Here is an 18,085-nt window from a genome sequence, read left to right as displayed (position 1 = left end):
ATTTTCTCTTATTAAACTCAGACAAAACAGAGGTTATAATACTTGGCCCCAAACACCTTAGAGATGCATTATCTAATGATATAGCTGCGCTAGACGACATTGCCCTTGCTTCCAATGAAACAGTCAGGAACTTGGGAGTGATCTTCGATCCTGATTTATCCTTTAATAGTCACTTAAAACAAATTTCTAGGACCGCTTTTTTCCACTTGCGTAATATTTCAAAAATTAGACATGTCCTTTCACAAAAAGATGCAGAAAAACTAGTCCACGCCTTTGTTACATCGAGACTGGACTATTGTAATTCATTATTATCAGGCTCCAGCAGGAAGTCGTTAAAGACTCTACAGCTTGTCCAAAATGCCGCAGCACGTGTCCTGACGAGAACAAAGAGAAGAGAGCACATTTCTCCAATATTAGCATCGCTACACTGGCTTCCAGTTAAATCTAGAATAGAATTTAAAATTCTCCTCCTCACCTTCAAGGCCCTTAATAATATAGCGCCTTTATACCTTAAAGAGCTGTTAATACCTTATAAACCCACTAGAGCACTCCGCTCCCAGAATTCAAGCCTACTTGTCGTCCCTAAATTCTCTAAAAGTAGAGTAGGAGCCAGAGCTTTTAGCCATCAAGCCCCTCGGCTGTGGAATAATCTACCACTTTCAGTTCGGGAGGCAGTCACCATCTGTTCGTTTAAAAGTAGGCTCAAAACCTTCCTTTTTGATAAAGCTTATAGTTAGAGCTAATTAGTGCGCCAGAACATTACTTGTTCTATTTTATGACACATGACACACGGAGCTTCTCTTTCCAGCTTCTCCTTCCTCTTCTCCATCCCTATCCCCCTTCCCCGGAATCCCTTTGATTTATCACCCGCAGATCCAGGGCCTCTGTGGCCGCACCATGGATTACGGTTTGTGGATCGCGCACCGGGGGTCGCGGTGTTGGATCCAGTGTGGCGGATTCTGAGTCATGTGGGCTGATCGTGGTGCTGGTGGCGGACCCTGTGTCGCGTTGGCATTGGGCACGGGCGGTGGACCAGGACCGCAGTGGTGGCTTGTGATGGGTCCTCCTGGTGGGCGGCGGTGGACGGTGACTGAGGACTGAAGTGGCGTCTGGTCTGGATGGTGGATCGTGGTCTAGATGGTTGCTGAGCATGGACTGTGCTTCATCAATGCTGCTAGAGACTTTGATTATTGATGATGTTCTCCTGCACGTGGCATCTATTGCACTTCTGTCCGTCCTGGGAGAGGGATCCCTCACATGTGGCTCTCTCTGAGGTTTCTACATATTTTTACCCTGTTAAAAGGGTTTTTTGTAGTTTTTCCTTACTCTTGCTGAGGGTTAAGGACAGAGGATGTCACACCCTGTTAAAGCCCTATGAGATGAATTGTAATTTGTGAATATGGGCTATACAAATAAAATTTGATTGATTGATTGATTGATTGATAGATAGTTTGTTGACGAATATAAACTGAACCGTCTGCAGCTCAACATCAGAAAACAAATGAGCTGGTGCAGGACTCCTCGAGAACCAGGACTCCTCCTTTTGTCTCTCTCCATCACAGACGAGTTGGTGGAGATTGTGTGAGAGTTTAAATACCTGGGTGTCTATAGTAAACTGGACTGGACCAGGAACTGTAAAGATCCCTAAAGGAAAGGCCACTTTTTCTGAATCTGAAGTTACCATTTTCTGTTTTCAGCTTGACAGAAAAAAATTCACTAGTTGCAAAAGAGGATGTTGGAAGACAAAAAAGGATATGCAACTATGTCATTTGCTTTGTCACCTTCCTTTTATATAGTAGCTTGTGTTAAGGTTTGGGGAAGGAGATGGGCCCAGGATAAAGAAGTTATAATGAAAAAAGGTATTTAATATAAAAAGAGTCCTTAAACAACACAAAAAACAAAACAGGAACACTAACAAGTAACACTGGTGACAAGGCGCACGGAGAACAAGGAAGCTCCAGACGGGAAAGCTGGTCGAGACAGCAGGACAAGAAAAACCATATCTCACGACGTGTGGAAACGAGTAAGAGAAACAACTAACGAACCGACACCCGACAAAGGGAAACACAGAGGCTTAAATACACAGAAGGAAGGCAGGGGCAATTACACACAGGTGAAACACATGCGGATTGGGGACGACAATCAAAGACAGGAAGTGACGCACCGAGAAGCTGGAACAAGACACAGGGAAATCGTGGCTACAAAATAATAACAGGAAACAGAAAACACAAAAAGACAGAAATCCATAAACATAAATGTCCGCGTGTCACAGGTTGGTCTCAGAACCCTACCCATTTATCATATGACAGGCGGTTACATCTTTGCTCATGGGAATAGAATGTATTATATGATAGGCGGTCACGTCTTTAAGAAATTGTATTCTATTCTTCCATCAACTCTTATATAATTTATACTTACTGTGCCTTTAAGTAAGGATTAGTTTCTCTATTTAATGGAACTTTGCTCATGCTTATCTTATTCTCATTTCTATTGATATCTACAAATAGGCACTGGTTCTGCATTACTCTGTATACACTTAGTATATTGATTTTATTTAAAATACACTTATACTTTTATTTTTATCTTTACTTATATTTTAGACTTAATTCTTTATTGTTTTTGTCACTGCATTCTAATTCCCCTCTGAACTTATAAAGTCTTATCTCATCTTAGCATATGTCGAATGGACCCTCTGCATGTAGTCCGAGAAAGAGAGATTGTCCCTGGTGGTTAGAAAGAGACTCAGACTCACTGTGGCTCTTTCAGACCTGGTATTAGATCACACAAGTGGTCAGTGTTAAATGTGTGCTTAATAATCATCATTTTTCCCTACATTTCCTGTGTGTGTTTGTGTGTATGTGTGTGTCAGATAAGCCACTGTTGACAGTAAACAACACTTCATTAAGTGTTAAAACTACTTCTCGAAGAAATACATAGAATAGTTTTTCATAAAAATAAATAAACATTATTTCGTTCTACAACCAGACTCAGCAGCAGATGTCTCAAACTTGAATGACTGAAGTAACTGCATGGCTCATCAGGAATAAGCATAATCCTTGTCTGAGAAAGGGTCACACAAAAGCTTCTGGCTGCAGCAGCCATATGTTGTGTTATTTCTTTGATGTTACGTACACACAGCAGTAGCTAGCTTAGATTTGCATGTCTGTCAATGTGCTAATCATTGATGACAAGCATTCAGTCACACACACACACGCACAGTCTCTAAATAGTGATATTTTTTTTAAAAAAAGGCACTGGACACATTAGACAGTGGCTGATAAAAATTTTGTATAAATTTGTTTCTGGTTCAGTGCAAAGAAAGGAGAAGAGAGAGAGAGAGAGAGAGAGAGAGAGAGAGAGAGAGAGAGAGAGAGAGAGAGAGAGAGAGAGAGAGAGAGTGAATGACATACTTCATTACTGATGTTATTGTAGTATTCATTACTTTATTTTGTCTTTTCTTTTCCATAATAATGTAGCAAACTGTTACATTATTGTGTGTAATTTTACTTAATTGTTTTCACCATAATTGTGATTATTCATTGAACAGGTACAAAAAAATACAATGAACAATTAGGACCCAGTACAGGTTGCAGTACAAGGTTTGAGATCAAAATAAAATACATAATAACAAAAAGGTGGAATTTTAATTAAATAAAAAAAGGAAGATTTGAAGAAACAGGAAAGAGCAAACAAACCAAAAACTATGTTTAACTATGTAACTAATCATGGGTCCACAAATAGATTCAGTTTTCCAGAAGATCCCATCAAGTAGTACGTAACTCTCCCTAAATTTGGGAGGTTCTTAAACCTTAGAGATGCTTAAAGGGTAAAAATACTTTCTCTCAAACAGTATTATTAGTTGTGCTAACAAAGATACAAATGCAATAATATTATTTGTTATCCTCCCAATTGAAATCCTCAGTGAGGTGTTTGAAAATGGGTGACCAGTAATCCTGTAAGCGAGGACAAGACCAAAACATCTGTGTCATGTTTGCTGGTGACATGTGACATCTATCATTGAAGTTGGATTATATTTTGGAGAGTTTAGAGTTGGCAGGTAAAGATAAATTTGCTGAGTTAATCTTCCCAATAATGTGTTACTTTTAAAAGATAAACCATATCAACTTCATTGCTATTCCCAAAGCAAGGAGGCTCGCACACACACACACACACACATATACAGTATATATATACGATATTTAATACTGAAATTGTAGTACTGTCTGTAAAAGGTACAGTTTAGATAATAAAGTTATGTGTTCTTGTACAAAAAAAGGAAAAATACATAGAAAAAGAAAGGGAGATATGATCTGAATCACTCTGATGCCAGTAAATGTGACTCAGGGGTGATGTGGTGAGAAGCTCATTCATTTGAGTGTGTGTCCATATGTGTGAAAGAGAACGAGAGATAAGTGTTGTGTTTGCATGTTTCTCTCCCTCTCACACACACACACACACACACACACACACACAAACACACAAGCACACATATGGAGGACCATACGTGACATAAGTAAAAATAAATAAATAAATAAATGTATAAATAAATACAGAAATAAATAAATAAATGAATAAATAAAAATGGAAATAAATAAATAAATACAGAAATAAATAAATAAATATGTTAATACCAAAAGAAATGTCAAAAGAAATGTCTTAAATATATTTTAACATTTATTTTTTCCCTGATACATTTCCTTTGCATTTGCAGTGTCCTTATGCTAATGAGAAAGGCGGGCCTAACCGCAGTCTCATGCAGGATTGGTCACAGGAGTGTAATGATCCAGCCCTACTACTTCTGCCTTTCAATGCTGGTGTCCAGTAGCTGTTTGCAGCGTTGAGCCAGTTCACACTTAAAATGAACTAGTTCAAGTTCAGAGGGTTAGTTAAGGTTATTTTTTATTGGGATGATTTAGCTGTCAGTAGTCCTGACTGTGAGCGTCACGTCTCGTGTTGTACTGAGCACAAGGAGCGAGCCGAGAGGAGGAGGAGGAAACAGAAACTCCAGCTCGGTACAAACCACCTGCAGCTTCTGCTGTGATCATGAAGCCGCTGATCTCTGAGCAGATGTGACCAGAGAAACTCTGTGTTTCCACTGTTTCCACTGTTCCACAGAGTCACTAACTGGCTGTTTCACGGTGAAGAGCTCAATCTCAGTCACTGCCCGTGTCTCTGAGCGAGTGTGTGGCACAGCGCAGGGGCTGTGTGTGTGTTAAGCTCAGTTGACCAATCCTGCTCGAGACTGAGGTTAGGCCCGCCTTTCTCATTCGCATAAGGACACTGAAATCGAAAAATAAAAGTTGGAATAAATGTGGAAATAAATAAATAAATATGGAAATAAATGCAGAATTAAATAAATCAATGTCTTAAACTTATTTCCACATTTATTTATTTATTTCCACTTTTATTGCAACTTTTATTTATTTCCACATTTATTTATTTCCACATTTCAGTGTCCTTATGCTAATGAGAAAGGCGGGCCTAACCTCAGTCTCGAGCAGGATTGGTCAACTGAGCTACACACACACACAGCCCCTGCGCTCCGTCACACACTCGCTCAGAGACACGGGCAGTGACTGAGATTGAGCTCTTCACCGTGCAACAGCCAGTTAGTGACTCTGTGGAACAGTGGAAACAGTGGAAACACAGAGCTTCTCTGGTCCCATCTGCTCAGAGATCAGCGGCTTCATGATCACAGCAGAGGCGGCAGGTGGTTTGTAACGAGCTGGAGTTTCTGTTTCCTCCTCCTCTCGGCTCGCTCCTTGTGCTCATTACAACACGAGACGTGACGCTCACAGTCAGGACTACTGACACCTAAATCATCCAAATAAAAAATAACCTTAACTAACCCTCTGAACTTGAACTAGTTCATTTTAAGTGTGAACTGGCTCAACGCTGCAAACAGCTACTGGACACCAGCATTGAAAGGCAGAAGTAGTAGGGCTGGATCATTACACTCCTGTGACCAATCCTGCATGAGACTGCGGTTAGGCCCGCCTTTCTCATTAGCATAAGGACACTGCAAATGCAAAGGAAATGTATCAGGGAAAAAATAAATGTTAAAATATATTTAAGACATTTCTTTTGACATTTCTTTTGGTATTAACATATTTATTTATTTATTTCTGTATTTATTTATTTATTTCCATTTTTATTTATTCATTTATTTATTTATTTCTGTATTTATTTATACATTTATTTATTTATTTATTTTTACTTATGTCATGTATGGTCCTCCATACACACACACACACACCATCTGTTATCGGTTACTTCTCCATCTGACCTCCTCCAACTTTTTCTGTCTCAAGCACACAAGAATTTTGTTTGATACCGACACAAGTAACTAATAACAACAAGTTTGGATAACCATACATGTAGGTCTTAGCTTGATGCTAATGTTAGCAGAGCAACAGAATGCTAAAAACGAATTCCTCATATTAACAAATAACATGCTGTTTGCTTTCCAGTTACCAATTCTAAAAGCACCTACGACCAAACACTTCACACATCTGTCCAGTAGAACATCCAGTTCACAACAGTCATGTTGTAAGGTCTTTGTTGACCTTAACTTGTTAATTACAGACAGACAAATCAATCGGGGAATAATTCTGTATCCTTATATTTGTGTGGCATTGACAAAGTAAAATTATTAAACCCCATACAGTGCAGTCATTATTAAGAAGTGATGCCAACTGGAGGTCACAATCATGCTAGCATATCTACAGAGAGAAAGTAGCCCCATTGTAAATCCACACACTGTTTAAGTATTCTCAACTGACATTCTAACCAATCAGGCTACAATTATATGCAAATGTAACTTGTTTTGAATGTATTCAGTTACATTTACAAATTCTCCTCTTACACTTCACTGCTTATATTACATTAAAAAACATATTTTAACTATTGCAAAAAACAAACTAAAAAAAATTCTGAAGTTTACGATAAAACATTTGTATTTTGTTTTGCAAGAACAAACTGACCCCTGCAGTGTCCAGACCCAGCGCTTAATCAACCAAGCCGATATATAAACATTTATTATTGCAGATGCAGCATATTCATATCTGCTTATATGCCAGATAAAATATTGAAAGAAACTGAATCACAGAAATGCCACAGATGTGTGTGTCACCATTCGAATGCTTGGCCACCAGAGACTATCGATGAGAACATTTCTACATGGTAAATATATTTGTAATACACAGTAGTAGTTATGTGTTGTGTAAAGAAATTTGTACCATCCCATTACATCAGATATGCCTCAATATAGGCCAAACTAAGGAAGAAACAAGTTGATTAACATGACTAATATATATATGGCTTGTGTAAAATCAGGTTGACAGTTTGGACTTTTCTGATACATTCATGGTGCACAAGGGGATGGCTCCAAGTTGATTTGGTTGTTACCTGTCTTAGGGACACGGTTGAGAACGAACATCAGCATACACGTTTTTCAATAATGCAAATGACTTGTTGCTGATGCAAAATCAATTAAAATGATCCAACCTGTGCTACCTGTTCCCTGGTAATATTTTGTGTTTGTCTAAGTGTGTTTGTTTTCATTTCTCAAACAACTTGACTAGTTTCTTCTGATGTTCCAAGGCAGCTTCGCCCTTCATGCTGCCTCTACGTTAGGTCAACCTAGCATTTGCACTGACTGATTGCCCCCTTCTTCAGCACCTCAAAGGGATTTCCGTTTTTAACAACCACACAGGTGAGTGCAGCTTCCGATAAGTCGAGGACATCAACAGCATCATTCACACAATTTATTCTGAAGCACACCCCACCTACGCACACACTAAACAAAGAGCATTTGCCCAGAATCATTTTGCTATGCTAGGTTTGGTTGTGTGTTAGCAATAGTGGAAACTCATACACACACACAAACACACACACACACACACACATACTCACACTCTTATCTTTCTTCCCCAGAGAAGTCAATCCTGACTTCCTGCAATCGCTCAGGTCTCCCTCAGCTTGCCTACATACAGGAAGGGAGTGTGTGAGTGTGTGCACAGGCTTGTGTGTGTGTGTTCGTAGCCTCAAAAACAAAGAAGAACTTCCTGGAGATAAACAAACAAAGGGCTAACTGACATGCTTACCTTTTCCCCTTTCCTCTTTCTATAAACGATTATCACTTATACACTTTTGTCATTTAAAGCTTGTCTTATGTGACAAGCCTGGCATCCAGTTGCTTGTCCACCATCTTTACTAATGTAAAATCTACATCTGACAAACCTGATATAATCCTCATGTAATTGTACGTATTTACTGGACTATCTGCTGCTCACCTCTGATTGCCCCAAAATTCTTTTCAAAAATACATCTCAGCAAATCCAACTATTGTTTATGATATGCTCATATTAGCCGATGGTCTATACTCTACTCAACTTGAATCAGTTCATTTTTTCACAAACTAATACCTTGAAATTATCAATGTAATTGGCAATTAGCAGATTAAACAGTCACAAAAATAATCATTAAAAACCTCAATAAGAAAATGTGTTCAAGGGTTATTTAATACATCTGCCTCCTAGCTTATTAAAACTTTGAAAGTCCAAAAAAGTTAGCATCTGACTGATGCTTACAGATTATAGTATATATATTTCTATATTTATGTGTTTGTAACCTTCACTACCACAAAGAGAGTATGGCAACTAAACTGCTTGGGACTGCAAACTGCTAAAGGACAGGCTAAAAAATGTATTCACACACAAATTATTCACACTATTGAAAGATCAAAAGAACATCAAGGACACGGGCCAGGTGGTCCACACTCACTCGTCCTTGCAATATAGAATATGATACCAGTACACTAAATCATGTGCTTTCCATTTCCAAGAACACAGGAAGCAAAAGTGATAAATTGCGCTCATACAAAAGGCACTGCATTACCATGCACTGGTATCATGGATTATTTTTCTAATAGTTATCGCGAGTTTTTAATAGATATCCTGCTTATGAACTCAAATTTAGTGTACTGGGTTTAAGATGAGACCAGAGGGAGTCTGCTAGGCAGGTTTGAGAAAATATTTTGAAGATTTGGCAAGAATGTGCTGGAGTTATTATGGAATTTATAAAACATTAAAAAAACTACAGCGAAAATGCACAGTACATTTCCTGGCAGTGTTTTGTACACTTTTAATTAGAACTAATGATGCCGAATGAGTGATCACATTAAACTAATGACTGACATGGTGGGGGGCAGTGTTAAACCCAGACTACGAACTACAGGTTAGGCAGATTAACATGAGATGACAGCCACTGGAAAAGAAGCCAGAGAGATGCATCTTGCTCAGAGCAATGTTTCTGCATTCGAATAGCTGCTATAGCAAGATGCAAAAGTAGCTAGCTAGATACAATAATATATTATAGCTCGACAAATAAAGAATTATGTAGCTATTTAGATTTTTTCTGAGTCTGTTACTATTGGCTGCTAATGTCCAGACTTGCTTTCATCCATTCTGATGTGTTTTCTGGTAGTTTCCCAGAAAGTGTGTTTTTGGTTATAGGCATCAGTGTAACTGGATTTCATTTACACATGTTTTATTTATTTTTAAGTCCAATTTCAGATGTATTTGAGAACACTTTTATGTCTAGTTATGATATAAAAGTGACTTTGATATGAGAAGGTATACTTCAATTGCTGAATAGTTTGTCTGTATTTTTGCTGTGGTTCTTAAGCCCTATAATTATATGAAAACATATTGGAGGTAGCCTGTGAGAATCTAGGATAATAAATGGGGTCATGGCATCTGGGTTCTATCCACTGTTATAGCTGACCCTGAGACCTTCTACCCATCTACTTCCTATTCCTGCTCTATCTTTTCTGGCACCCTCCATCCCATCCACAAAAAACAAGTGCTCCTTGCCTTGACTGCCTACCCCTGGTCGCACACCATTCCTGAAAAGCCTGTCCGATCAAGGATATCAACTACTCATTTCATCCTCTGTTAGCTACAGGATGGTAAAGCACACCTACATCATTTTTATCTGATTTAATTATCAAAATTGATCTGCAAGGCACATTCAACATTCATGGCTCAAAGTCATACTCCCTCCCTCACGTCCTGTCTCTCTCTAGATACATTTTTTCCTGATGCATATAGATGTCATTAAGAATGTTTATTTTCATGTTATGATATGAAAATATCATGATATATCATATCATGAGCCTTCAACATCAGCAGCAGCATATGGTCTTCAGGGGTCCTGAACCACATTGCCTCCCTTTATATACAAATGCTTTGAACAAACACTAAAAGGAGCCATATTTAGCATTTTGGGGCATTATCTAAAACACCTTAACCAAACAAATGTCCAAACTGTATTCAAACTCCCACCTTCAGCAGACCTCCTCAAATGTTCACTTTTCATCCAGCTTCGTCTCCTAGACCCACATGATCCAGTTGGATGGATCGATGCAGGTAGGTAAGTTAGTAGGTATAGGTAGGTAGGTAGGTAGGTAGGTAGGTAGGTAGGTATAGGTAAGTAGGTAATACCATCACCAAAGATTCCTCGTTCAGAAAAAAACGATGTTAATTAAATAATTTCTGTTTCAACTACTGTTCTCTACCAGTTGGATCAAACACACACCAAGCAGAGTAAAACCAACTGGAAATGGAATCATGTCCAACATGCAGGAGAAAGTAAATAATTAAAATAATTAACAAACACATTCACAGAGTTCATATGTCCAAGTCGTTCCCATCTTAAAACCCATTTTGTACCTTTGGACTTCTCTTTGCTCCTCCATTACAGCCTCAGCAGTGACCTGGTGTCTAACTGGTAAGCCACAGTTTGTGTTTTACATGTTGAGGTTGTAACATCATCATAGCACAGTGTAGATGTGCTTCTGTGCTAATGAAGTAGGATTTACACTGTCACTACAACATCTCTGCAGTGACTCAGAGTCCAGTAGATTATTACATGATTTCATCCATTACCAGGGGCCATGCTACAACCACTACTAAACAACAACAATGATAATGAGTGAAATTGTTATTGTTTATCATTATTAAATCATTATCAATATTAGGTTGTTGTTTTTTACACGGCTGTGCTGGTGGGAGAGGTGAGGACACACACACAGTCACACACACACACACACACACGCACACCGACACATGCACACGCACATCGCACACCAGCCATCTTACTACAATATACATCTCCACTTCCTTTGCTCACAGGGACACAGGGACACACACACACACGGACACGCACTGAGCTTACCGTGAGTGTTTGTTTCCCCGCAGACCCGCGGCGGTGAGGATAATGTGAGGCCGGCAGATAATAGGCTGGGGTCGGGTTAATATCAGACCCTCGGCCGCTCCTTTGTAAATCTCCGGTGCAAACCAGCGGGGTCGTTGTGCGTGCGGCAGATTCTCCATTCATTACCGTTCAATCGTGTTCATGTGTGTCTGTGTCTCTGCTGATGTGCTGACCATTATTAACCGTCACACGAGCAGAGCAGCTCCGGGGGCACGAGCCTCCTCCTCCGGTAGCTGATGCATTATTCACGAGAGGGGCGTGGCCAGGAAGCGCAGTGTGCGTGTGTGCGCGCGCGACAGACAACAACAGGATCCCCGGCGACAGTTGAGCCAGCAGCTGTCATGATGAGGAGGAGGACATCTAGTGGTCAAAGGCTAACGTGCACCGGTGCTTTCCACAGCAAGGGTCTCAGCTCAGAGGCCACAAGTGACCCACTGAAGATTAAAGAAATCAAATCACATTGACTCATGGTAAGAGTGACTTGGAGAAAGGTGGGTTAAAGGGATAATTCACCGGAAAATAAAATTCCCTCACTATCTTCTCACCTCTATGCCGATGGAGGGGTGGTTGAAGTGTTTGAGTTTACAAACACTTAAGTAGTATCAGGGTTGAACAGCGTTTCAGCCCAACCCAATACAATTAAAGTAAATGGTTATGCCTTATTCAAACGTAAAAAAACAACAGAAAAAAAAACATGCCTCCATACTGGTCCTTTGGTGTCATCCAAGTATGAGTGTAAGTCCGACATTTAAATGACTCTAAACAAGGTCATTTACACCATGTTTTTAGCCTAAATTTCCTCTGATATCTGCACAAGCTCTCGCCCAAGGACACGTGCAGGGTGCCAGGTAGCATCGATACTATCGCTAACGCCGTTACTTCCGGTAGGGGACATTTAGTTTAAAAACATGATGTAAAGGATGCCGTTTCGAGTAGAATTTTAATGTCGAGGCTTGAAGACATATAGAGGCTTTTTATAATTTTTTTCTGTTGTTTTTTTCTGTTTGAAGGAATCCCCTGTCAATTGTATTGGATTTGGCTGCAATGCTGTTTACCCCTGAGACTCAAAAAGTGTTTTGTGGACTCAAACACCTCATCCCCCGTGAGAGTGGATTTTCATTTTTTCATTAATTATCCCCTCTAAGACAGATATTATCATATGGGGTAATAAATACAATTCCTGTCTGCTTTCTGTCTTTTTAACTACTTGTGGTTTCACTCTGAAGAATTGTTGCTGACTGTGTAACCTTCTGCAGAGCTAATAATTAAAACTCAAAGACAACTCCGATCTTAGATTTCACATCTTGAGATAAATTTCCATTAGAAACTTGCCGTCACGAAAAGGGTCCCTTGTAAGATCGTCTGGATCCGAGAAGACTTCGGTGGTTGGCCTTCCGGAGAGAAAAATCTTCTGCCTCTACTGACATTGAAGAGACGAGAGGACCGAAGTGAATGGGTCACTGTTTAGAGGATTCTCAAATAGAAAATCAAACAGACATAACAAATAACACGTTTATGGTTTTATTTGGAACAGGTGTATTAGTCATTGTCTCTGGATTATTGTTTTTATTGATGTTTATCTAACCCATCCTCAAGGCAATCATCCTAGTGGAGGGCATTTTTCCTGTTTTGCCAGAGAAAGAAACAAGGATTTGTGGTGACGTCCGCGTCTTAAATTGAGTGATCAGGCGTAATTGTTGATGTTCACGATTCAATAAACTTAATTAATAAGGATGGTCCACCAGGGAATTTAGGAACTCCCGGACCAAGAGAGTCCTAGTGTGGACGCCTGCTTTCCTCCTCCCCAACGACAAAACCCTCCTCAATATGATGCTGTGACAAGACCAGACTCCACCAACCGACGAAGAGTCAGTCGCAAGAACTGTCACTGCTTAGTGAAATACAGAAAGTAAGGGAGGGGCAGGCGGAGAAAAGATGACTTGCCTACCCACAGAGGACCAGATGAAGAAGGGAAGTAAGACACACACAGATAAATGCTCATGCAATGAAGAATAGCTTGCTGTACTAACCACACAAACACAGACACACATGAGTCCTCTTCACCTCCTTTCCTAATGTCACAAACCACACATGAGCAGCTGTTTGTATATCAGTAGCATTTTCCAAAAAGTGATTTGCTCTCCATGTCACGCTCTCTTGTCACCCCCTTTTCTGATTTTTTGCACACTGATCCATTGCGCTGCACCTCACATCTGACAGACACACAAGATCTCATTTATCAATCTCTGTTTTTGCCTTTTCCCGATTATGCTCTGAATGTGTCGAATATTTTTTGGTCTGGTTCCAGAAGTGCTGCTGCTGTCTCACTCACTGACCAACAGATGGCACTGTTGCACGTCTCGATTTCCAGCCATCACATCTCGCTTTCCTAGTCCCATGATGACCAGTGGCATGATTTGGGCCCATTTGTCAGATCATGCAAGTCTGCCGTTGATTGGCAACCTACTACCATGCCTGACGTAGTGTAATAACCCAGTCTGAGTGCATTTGATCTAAATGTTTCTCCAACCTTCTGTTCTCCAGCCACACGCTAAATCTTATGCCATGTTGTCCAGCCCTTCTGATGTTTCTCCTTTACTTTCAGATTTGCCTGTCCGCACTCCACTGTTTCCTGTTAAGAAAATCAGAGACAGAGGTCAACCTACTGAGGGGGGATTTGTGCAGGATTTGAAGGCTATGAATGACGCTGTAATTGCTCGATCGCCTATTGTTGCCAAACCGTCCGCTGCTTTGCCAAATTCTGCTTGAAACATCGTGGTTTTCAGGGGGTTTTTCCGCTTCCGGACGACGGGGGAGAAAACAACTTTGTTGCTGAAATTCAAGTCCAGTGTTCTCCACGACCAGAGCTTTCTCACGGACCTATTTCTAACTCTGACTTGACTCTGTATGTAGATTGACCCTGTCACTGGTACTAACTGTGTTAGTTTCTCTGTTTGTTCAGATAATGATGTTCTCCTCTCGAGTTCTCAGCCCTGGCAGCAGAGCTTATTGCAATCAGGGAAGCATGCAAACACTCACAGTCTACACTGACTCCAGATATGCATTCGGTGTAACTCGTGATTTTGGCGCTCTTTGGCAACACAGAAACTTCCTCACATCTTCTAGTAAAAAGATGGCACATCACAGTCTCATCACAGATCTTCTGTCTGACATTTTGCTCCCAAAGACTGTTGCTGTATGCACATGTACTGCACATACATGTGCTACGGATGTGGTGTCTCGGAAGAATCCCAAGGCTGATGCTGCTGCTAAAGTTGCGGCTCACCTACCACTTCCTCTTTCAAACTAAATGCTATCACACTCATATCTGACAAGTCACTTCCTTTTTTTTCATACACAAACAGTATTTATCATTTCTGATATGTCCTCCTATCTCTCTGCAGTACAGTCCACTGTCACTCCTCCTGAGATCTCCCAATGGAAGACCTCTGGTGCTATGTTCCGAACTGGTTTGTGGTATGGTCCTGACAACAAACCCAGTTTGCCAAAACATTTCTTTCCTCATTATGCAAAGTTAGCTTACGGCAAAGATCATACATCTAAAATGTGGATGTTATCTATGATCACAGAACATTGGTTTACGAAAGGTTTCTCCACCTATGCTCAATAATACTGTCAGGCATGCGTAATCTGCGCTACACACAATGTCAGCAGGCCAGTGGCTGTAACCAGCCAGGCAGCACACCGACCACCTACTCGACCTTTTGATCATCTGATGATGGACTTTATAGAGCTATCACCATCAAAAGGTAAATCTCACTGTTTAGTGATGGTCGACATATGGTCAAATCCTAAGATAAATTTCCACTACATTACCTTCTTATATAAATTCTCTTAAAAAATTTGAGAGTAGCTGAGAAAACACACACACAAACAAAAACACACAAACATGAGTTAGAAATGCTAGAAATATGCAAAGGCTATTGGACTTATTCTACAGTAATATACATCATTTTATGTTGTAGATTGTGAAAAAGTGTTATTCTTAGAGATTTTTACAAACAAGAAGTAATTTCATAGGTGCAATGTTGGATAATACCGATACCGATTAAACTTTACAAAGAGAAATGAAAAATAAATGCTTATCTGCACTTTCTATCCTGTTTTTTAAATTTTAAAGATCTTTCTGGAAGTGTTGTTTTGCAAACTGCATTGTGGCACTATACTGCCCCATCCATCCTGCAAGTTTGGTGGAAATAGGTATAGTCTTTTTTTCATATGAAATTAAACCAACAAACAGACAGGGAACCTTGTCAAAACAATGTTGAAATCCAAATCGCCCCTTCTTTCAACTCAAACTCATACAAATTTGAATAATCATTCCTTTACTTATTCAAGAGTGTCCGTTTCATTTGAGAGTAGACCTTATTGATTTCACATTTAGATTTCATAATGCTTACACACAAAACCCTACATTCGCCCTCAAATAGCCCCTGCTTGTGCTCAAACTGTGCACTTGCACTCAAATATTCTCTGCTTGGACACATTTATTGTGCCCCATCTCCCATTCTTCCCGATTTTGATCTGCTCTTGGATTTTGTCTTCTCCATATAACAAATACATAAATGAACCGAAAGCAAAGATATTCACTTTCTGCATCCACTGGCTTGCTCAAACTACATCCGCTGGCTTGCTCCAACTGGCTCTTCTTGTACTCCACTCGTCCAAAGTTCTCATAGAGCTGCTCCACCTCATCCTCAGGGTCTTCAAAGTGATTCCTGACAGCCACTGGAACAGGAGCAGGGAAAGAGGAGCCATGAATATGAGAGCCCACTATATTTCACATAGTTATTTGCACAATCAAGAACACATATATATAGATATTTAAATGTGTCTTAAATGTGTGTTGGCAGAACCCTCATCTCACTCATCTCACTCATCGTCATCCGCTTATCCGGGGTCAGGTCGCGGGGGGAGCAGCTCAAGCAGGGGGCCCCAGACTTCCCTTTCCCGGGCCACATTGACCAGCTCTGACGGGGGGATCCCGAGGCGTTCCCAGGCCAGTGTTAATCTCTCCACCTAGTCCTGGGTCTTCCCCGAGGTCTCCTCCCCACTGGACGTGCCTGGAAAACCTCCCAAGGGAGGCGCCCAGTGGGCATCCTTACCAGATGCCCGAACCACCTCAGCTGACTCCTTTCTAAGTAAAGGAGCAGCGGCTCTAATCCGAGTTCCTCACGGATGACTGAGCTTCTCACCCTATCCCTAAGGGAGACGCCAGCCACCCTTCTGAGAAAACTCATCTCGGCCGCTTGTACCCGCGATCTCGTCCTTTCGGTCATCACCCAGCCCTCATGACCATAGGTGAGGATAGGAACGAAGATCGACCGGTAGATCGAGAGCTTTGCCTTGCGGCTCAGCTCTCTTTTCGTTACAACGGTGTGGTAAAGCGAACGCAATACCGCCCCCGCTGCTCCGATTCTCCGGCCAATCTCACGCTCCATAGTACCCTCACTCGCGAACAAGACCCCGAGGTACTTGAACTCCTTCACTTGGGCTAAGGACTCATTTCCTACCCGGAGTAAGCAATCCATCGGTTTCCTGCTAAGAGTCATGGCCTCAGATTTAGCGGTGCTGATCCTCATCCCAGCCGCTTCACACTCGGCCGCCAGCCGATCCGTGTTGGCAGAACCAAAGAATAAAATAGGTGTGGATTAGTAGTGGTGTGATTTTGGCTAAAAACACTGGATCAGTTATTAAAAACAACAAATTGATCTTTTGAATTGCTTGATAGACTAGAATGGCACTCGGTAGAGCGCATACCACTGCCACAACGAAAACATACCATGATTGTTTAGTTCTAATAGAAGAAATATAAAAGAATATAAAAAACTGGATGTCATTGGCTCTTCCGGGATCACATTCATCCTGCAAGTTTGGTGGAAATAGGTATAGCAGTTTTTGCATACGAAATTAAACCAACAAACAGACAGGGAACCTTGTCAAAACAACCTTGAAATCCCAATTGCCCCTTCTTTCAACTCAACCTCATAAAAATGAGAAAAAAAAAATCCTTTACTTATTAAAGAGTGTCCGTTTCATTTGAGAGCAGGACTTACTGATTTCACATTTAGATTTCATAATGCTTACACACAAAACCCTACATTCGCCCTCAAATAGCCCCTGCTTGTGCTCAAACTGTGCACTTGCACTCAGAGATGTTCTGCTTAGACACATTTCCTGTGCCCATCTCCCGTTCTTCCCGATTTTGATCTGCTCTTGAATTTTGTCTTCCCCATATAAGAAATACCGAAATCAACCGAAAGCAAATATATTCACTCTCAGCATCCACTGGCTTGCTCCAACTGCATCCAATGGCTTGCTCCAACTGCCTCTTCTTGCACTCCACTCGTTCAAAGTTCTCATAGAGCTGCTCCACCTCATCCTCAGGGTCTTCAAAGTGATTCCTGACAGCCACTGGAACAGGAGCAGGGAAAAAGGATCGGCCATGAATATGAGAGCTAACTAGATATCACATAGTTATTTGTACAGTCAGGGACACAGATACTGAGATATTTAAGTGTGACTTGAAAGTAGGCTAAATAAATTATAATGGTTTCACATAATGTAAAGTGTGTCCTGGTGAGCACATACATTGAGGGACTCCAGGTGGCATCGCTTGTGGTCTTCTCTTGCAGATCAGACAGATCGCCACCTGGACCAGCAGGAGCAGCACCAGGCTCCCAGTAGCTACCGTGGAGACCAGCAGCAACAAAGACACTAGGAGAGAAAATATTGACTGTGACGTGTCTTTTTCTGTGTATTTATTTTCCCTATTAAAGATACAGTC

The 18,085-nt window shown here is 40.8% G+C and overlaps 1 protein-coding gene across 1 annotated transcript in view; it reads right to left on the bottom strand.

Annotated features, from left to right (window-relative positions):
• The window catches only part of LOC133970827 (protein TANC2-like), a 61,387-nt gene extending 49,899 nt beyond the window's left edge, over nt 1-11,488 (bottom strand). Inside the window, exon 1 of the mRNA XM_062407886.1 lies at nt 11,239-11,488. The gene's annotated coding sequence lies outside the window, so the exon portion shown is untranslated. The remainder of the gene's footprint in view (nt 1-11,238) is intronic.
• Nucleotides 11,489-18,085: the final 6,597 nt, after the last annotated feature.

Source organism: Platichthys flesus, chromosome 16, assembly GCF_949316205.1.
Source record: "Platichthys flesus chromosome 16, fPlaFle2.1, whole genome shotgun sequence".
Classification (NCBI taxonomy): domain Eukaryota; kingdom Metazoa; phylum Chordata; class Actinopteri; order Pleuronectiformes; family Pleuronectidae; genus Platichthys; species Platichthys flesus.
This window is presented reverse-complemented; position numbering and strand designations above follow the sequence as displayed.